Genomic DNA, 7,139 nt, shown 5'->3' with positions numbered 1-7,139 from the left:
CATCCACCTGCCACCAGTACTGCCCACTAAACCATGTCCTAGTAGATGTACTGCATCTACCATTTCCTTAAACACCCCCAGGAACACTCACTGCACTGCTTCCCTGGGCAGCCTGTTCCAATGCCTAACCACTCCTTCTGAGAAGAAATTCTTCCTAATATCCAATTTGAACCTCCCTTGACACAATTTTAGGCCATTCTCTCTCGTCCTCGTCCTCGTGAGCTACCTGGCAGAAGAGGCCAACCCCAACCTCACCACAGCCTCCTTTTGGGGAGTTGTAGAGAGCGATAAAGTCTCCCCTGAGCCTCCTGTTCTCCAGACTGGACAATCCCAGTTCCCTCTGCTGCTCCTCATAAGACTTGTGTTTCAGACCCTTCACGAGCTTTGTTGCCCTTATCAAAGGGTAAGAATTTCAAAGAGATTGTCATCCTCAAAGAGACTGTTATCTTTTCCTAATCAGTGGTCTTTTTGACTAAATTCAGTGTATACAAAAAGACACTGTTCACAGTACAGTGAACTTGGTAATAATGGAATACATTCTTTCCCAACTATTTGATTGTACTGAAGTCCCTTCAGAGCCACTATTCAAGTCCTGAAGTCCTACAACATAGTAGACACATGCCTCTCATGTCCTAAGATTTGAGGATCGTCCATTAAAATACAGAGCTGCAGTACTGGCCACATCAACCTGTCTTCCTGTGGTAGCTTGTTTAGTGTTGACTGAGATAACATCAAGTCCTCCAGTTTAAAGCTAAGGGTAAGACAGAGTCTTTCATAAAGCAGTACCACATACAGTCATTATTATAGTGGAAGGAAAAATATGTAAATAGAGCAATTAGCACCAAAAAAAGCACCTATAATGACACGTCCGTCACGTATGTGCAAGACAGCATGGTTAAACTAAATGTTCTAGAGCAGGACTTAAATGGTACCAGCGTACAATTAAATGGGATAAAATTAACTTTCATTTGAAGGATAGTTACTTCCCATAGAAAATTATTTTGCTTTGTAGTTGTCAAAGTGGGTGGTTTCTTTTTTTTCCTGTGTTTACACATTAAAACTTTATGTGTTGCATGAATAGCATGGTGCTAGATCTTGGATTTCTCCTTCACTGATGCATATTTTTACAAATCTGTCTTTCTAATTTACCCACTCAAAACATGAATACAAATTGAACTTAGGTTTTTAAGCAGAAGCAAAGATTTTTACCTTCATAAAATCCATAGGTAACATTTACTGAAAGATGTTGTTTGTACTATGTTTCTTTACAGTGCTGTGATGTATAACAGTTTTTCCTTTGAAAATTCCACTAAGATCTGGCAGTGTCAAATTGAACTTTTCAAGATCAAATTGGTGTATAATGCTTCCTAGTAAGTGATTCGCGTGTCCAGCATTATCCTCTGAAAGTCCTGGGCTTCTACTCTACAGATCCGGAGACTTTCATGTGGATAGCCAGCCTTGCAAGTTTCTCCTTCCCATTGGGATGGGGAACCTCAACAGCTGTTTCAGTGTGTCTCCCTTCTCTGCCATTTCCTCCCACCCTTACTGTGGGTAGGAACAACTACTCTCCTCTAAAGGAGAGAAGAAAAAAAGAACTGTGCTTAACTTAGTATTGTTTAAAAAAAAACAAGCATTCCCACCTTTGTCTGTTTTAAGTTGATGTAACCTTTCTCATCCCAGGTATGTCTGTTGCGGAGGCAGTTAGTTCCCTTTTGTAAGGTTTTGCTCATAAAATACTAATTATAGTAGGACTAGGCTAACTAGTGAAGGACTGCTAGCTTGAATAGTGAGAGCTAACAGTGTGTTTTTAAAGAAAAATATCAGTCTACCTCTAATAAATTGTTATTGGCATACTTTAGTTCTTACTTGCATGCTCATAGTTTAGCTCTTACTTTGCATATGTGCTCCAGGCACTTAATGAAGGCTTATATAAGCCATATCTTTTTGTGTTCACATCATTGTTAACCTCACAGATGAAACTTGTCTTTGGAGGAATGGGGGGAGGGGTTGTCTTGTCATGAAGCTACAACAGAAAGTGCTAGTAGTTGCTATAGCCCACGTGGTAGATCTGTCTCTGATGTAATTTCCACCTCCTTGGGAAAACTGAACAAACAATTGAAAGGAAGAAGGTGAATAACTTTTTTTTTTTTTTTTTTTTTTTTTTTTTTTGAGAAAGGTTGCGCTGCAGGTTCAGGAAATGCTTACTGGCCTCACTGCATTCTCCAGTCTCAGTTCCAATCATTAAATTTCTGCAAATATCATTAATCGTCATAGCCATGCTTTTCACAATTTTGGATGGTTTTATATGTGTTTTTGCTGTTGGTACATGGAGATAAACCGGTGCCTTAGCTAGTGCCAATAACTGTCTATTTGCAAAAGAAAATGCTAATGTTCTTTTATAAACGATTACAATAGTGCTTAAGCTGTGTGTATAAACCCCTCATTTGAGTTGCTGGCAACTTATGCATTAAAACTGAACGTCATGCAAATGAAATCCTAGAGGATCTGGGTGCTATATCTGCATGCGTGTTAGATTATTTTTATTATTAATATTTAGCAAACATACTTTGGAGGAATTCATTAATTTCTCATCTTAAGGTTCTCCTATGAGTTGGATCTGAAACCGTGATGTGGTGAGGATTTTAATTTCACATTAAGTAGGCTCAGAAGTTTATTGAACAACAACAACAAAAAAAAAAAACAAAGGCAGCTGCAATGCACCTGACAGAATAATATAATAAAGGTATTTGAATTGAAGTCTGTTAATACTGTCACTCTTCATCACTCAGAAATGGTCAGTTGTAAATTGTGTTTGAAAATGGTATTTTCACATTTACTTTTTTTTTTGGCTGGGAGGAGGAGCTGAACTAATTTGAGCAGGAATGGTGTTTGCATGGATTAACAATAAAGCGATACCATTCTGGACAGTACCCCAGGCTTTTGCAGACATACAGCAATTACTTGAGCTAAATTTCCATATGTGTCAGTACTGACTTATAAAAGTTGACCTGTTATTCCTTTTTCAGATTGCTAAGCATACCATTTTAGAGCCAGAATACGCCTAAATTAGGGAACTAGATTTTAAAAAATACTACATTACAGTTAAATAATTGTGTTAATAAAGATCTTTACAAAAAGGATTGTTGCCTCCTTAAATATCTGTAAGTCAGTGCAAAGGTAGATTGCAAACTACATCTGCAGTATAGTAATTGCATATTTAGCACTAAATTTTAGATGTAATAACTATAAGCCTTATGGCAAGAGTAAAGGCTAATCCCTTCCTGGCCGTGCTACAAAGAATTGCAAGGCAGGATGCATCCTGGTTGGCTGTGATGCCACCTTGCAGCTCCTCTCGGTGGGAGTGCTGTGCTCATGCTGACTGCTGCCAGGCAGCAATTGCATGTTGCGATCGGAATTGTCATTCTCAGACTGCAGATGAGCTCCCAGCTCACCTTCCCACTTTGGTTTCAATGCGTTCCCTGTTGCGTTTGCCTTTGGCTGCCTGTGCAGGATGCGACATGTTTTATCTCCCCACGTCAGATGCAAACGTTTTGTTTGCCAAGTTATACTTTGTGTTTTGTGCTTGTCTTTTTCAGTAATTTTACTGAAGGCTGTAGTTCCAGTCCAGTCGAGCTATGTCATTTTGGAGTCAGCTTCATTCCTGCTGCCTCTTCCCCCTTCTCCCAGTGGCAGCCTCCAAACCCAGTATTGGTTGTGGTTGGCATTGAGGCCATGCTGCTGCAGAGCTCAGGCTGAGCCTGCTGAGACCGTGGAGGTGGAAGGGTGTTATTGAGCAACGCTTATTTCATACTATACCAGTGCAATTAAGTTTGTACATAGGTTCAGCTTTCAATATATGAAGCTGCCTTGATTTCACTGAGATGTGCTTAATTGCATCCTTAAACATTCTGCAGGACTTTGTACCCATCGGGTGTGAATAAAGCCTTTGTAAGTAGGGAGCATGAGTGACCACATACAGGCTGTTAGACTTGCTTGCAATTCTGTGATCTTGATTCAGACAGTCACTATCGTGTGCCTTTCCATACTGCTAAGATATTCTGGTGTAGACTTCCTTTTAAAATTGTCTTTCTGTCAACTTAGATTGTCTTCATTTTGGTTGGTGTCCTCCATTGTATTCAGGAAGGATAACTTGTCTATCCTGCAGATGTAGCAATAAACTCAATAATTTATTATCAAACTGCAGTGAGCACCCACTAGATTAAAGCATCATTTTTGCTTCCCAACTATTTCTTCCATGTTGCAGTAAAAATAGCAGTAATTGCTTACAAACTGACAGATTTGAGAACTAGACCTGTAGAACTGAATATTCAAAAGCAGCTACTGCAGTTACCAGTGTGTTAAGCAGTTATTTTATTTGGTTTGTTGGTTTGTTGACTTTTTACTTCTTTACGGACTGCAACACTGTTGAGTACACTTACACAACACTCGATCAAGATGATGATGGTGTAACCAGATAGCCTGGTGTAGTTGTAATAGCTGTGGACAGAGGATCAAACATAACTGGTTCTAAGCGCTTCGGCATGTTTTTCTTTTGGGTGATAATACAGAGTTAATTTTTATGGGAGACTTGAGTTCAAGTGGCCGCTTAGGTCAGCCAGCATAACCTTCTGTTCTATGTATATTGTATAGATTTTGTAGATTTGATGTCTATTTAATCACTGCCCAATTTTGATCTTAGAACTTCTTGTTATTGTTGTTCAAGTATGCATAACAGCCTTTTCAAGTGTGACCTTTCTGTTGGTATGTATCCTGGGAACAAAAGAAGGATTTCATAAAGAACAGCCTTGCCATAAAGAGTCATTATTTTTTAAAAATACAACAAGTATCTTAAGCAAATGTCATAATATATATTCCGTGGTCAGCACCAATTTGGACGAATTAAGCTGCATTCCATGCTAAAATGCCGGTGCACCAATACAATAAGACAATTGTTATAGTAATTCCAGTGGGATTTTTCACTGTTTTCTTTCCCTGCACACAGTTCTCCCACATGGAGATGAAAAGTGACCAGGTTTTAAATAAGTCAATACAATTTTGCAAAAATAAGCAAAATGTATTCAATTATTGGGAATTAAAATACACTTCACTCATTGTTTGATTTATGGAGATTAAGGGTTAGGTGGCTTATTTAATGTTTCATAATTATTTATCGATACCATAGATTTACATCTCATATGTAAGCTCATGAGTGACTGATGAAATGATGTTCAATTGCATCAGCTGAAAGTTCTTGATATAACCAGCTTAATCCCCAGTTTTACTTTCCTGGCTTCTTGTGTTGAAATAACAAATGTCATTGTGTAAAAGCCCCTGGGAGCATAATATCATGACCTCAATCTGTACTGCTACCTTCAGATGGCTTCCTAAGGTTAGGAACAAGTGTTCATTCTGCTGAAGACCATTACATGCTATTGTTGTATACAGCTGACCAACAGGATGGTGTCTGTTGATGAAGACTTCTACTAATATCATCAAGGAAAGTTCCGAGATGTGGAAATGCAACACAAGTGCTGCAGCTTCTCCAGCTTAGAGGAGGTTTCTGTAGTAGTCATGGGTCAGGAGCAGCCATCTTGTTCTCTTCATCTGTGGTAAAACACTGGACTCACAGAAATGGACAGCAATCCTATGGTTACATTTCACTGGGATTACAGTTTTACCTTTCTCTCTTTCCCTCATGATCCATGGGAACTATTATTTTGTTGGCTGCAATCCCATGAAGACTTAATTCACAGAACCTAAGTAATGTTACAGGTATCAAGGCAAAAGTTACATAGCGATCCTACTGTTGTGAAGTAGCACATAAGGCAGTGGCAGTCTCTGTGCAAGTTCTATATTCATATCATCTGTTTGCAAGATGAGGTCTTACCTTGCAATGTAATAGCCATCTTCAAAATACCACGTCAGAAGGTTCTAATGGAGCACCACTCTATGTACAAAGGGATTACATGGATTAATCCAGCCAATAAACTTTTATGAAGTCTAACAAATTGTTACATTGCATATTGAACATAAATCTGGAAAGACTTAAGAAGCTCTACCAAGATTGCTCTGTAGAGACAGTGGTAGTTTCAGTTTTAACTGTCAAATTAAGGCACAGGCTTGTGTGCTTTTCCCCTTGGTTATGCTGTTTACTTCTCGCAAGAACCCAGCTCAATCAGAAGCCTGCTTCTTGCATCAGTACACTTTGTAAATGTATTTTAACTGGAAGCACTCAAGCCTGCTCCAGACTACACTTTGTGTTTTCTCTTTTATGTAGGTATTGAGTCTATTACTCAATTCCCTTCTGGATTCAGTGAAAACACCAGAAACAAAGCAGTAAAGTGTGGAGGTGCAGAACGGTGCTTGACCTTCACTAAACCCTAGGCAGTGGGCACAGTGTCTAGGCCGAGCCCGTGTATGTGATTGTACCGTGCAATCCCTTAGGTGCTCCGTGAGGCTGAACTTGCTTCCCATCCTCTGCGCGTCAGCAGGCAGGTGAACGTGGTCCCATGGCCCAAGATTACTCAAGTAGAAATCATGGCAGCAAAATTAACGTCACAAAGCCTGTGCCAAGATGGGCACCCTGAAACTTCCCTGCACAGCGGTAGTGATGTGGCAGCCACACAGCCCGCTGCAGCAGCTGCCTGGGACAGGGAGGGACAGGGTGCTGTGGCCTCACCCAGGAACCCCTGGTTCTGACCAGCAGCCCTCCCCACGTCTGGAAGCGCCGGGCCCTATCCAGGAGCCCCTGGGTTGGCTGATAGCAGGCCAGGCTGAGGTGAGCCCAACCCTGGTGTGAGTGTTTCACAGCCCATCCCTACGCTCACGACACTTGTGCGACATTTTTAGCCTTTTGCCTCTAAATAAATCGCAAGTTTTTGTTTTCGTTTTTTCTTCACCGCTCCAGATAAATTTCAAGGACACCGCTGGTGAGCAGGCGTTCGGCGCGGCTTGGGCCCGCCCGGCTTCCGTCCCAGATGATCCCTCCCTGCCGCCCTCGCCCCGCCGCCGTCCCCCCTCCCCTCTCCGCCCCCGGCCGTGGCGTAGCCGGGCTCGGTTTCCGTGATAGCTGCGCGCGGGGGAGCGCCGCCCTGGGTGTGTGCGGGAGCGCGGCGATCCCGGTGCGAGGAGCGAGCGCC

This window comes from Numida meleagris, chromosome 9, assembly GCF_002078875.1.
Source record: "Numida meleagris isolate 19003 breed g44 Domestic line chromosome 9, NumMel1.0, whole genome shotgun sequence".
NCBI classification, from domain to species: Eukaryota; Metazoa; Chordata; class Aves; order Galliformes; family Numididae; genus Numida; species Numida meleagris.
This window is presented reverse-complemented; position numbering follows the sequence as displayed.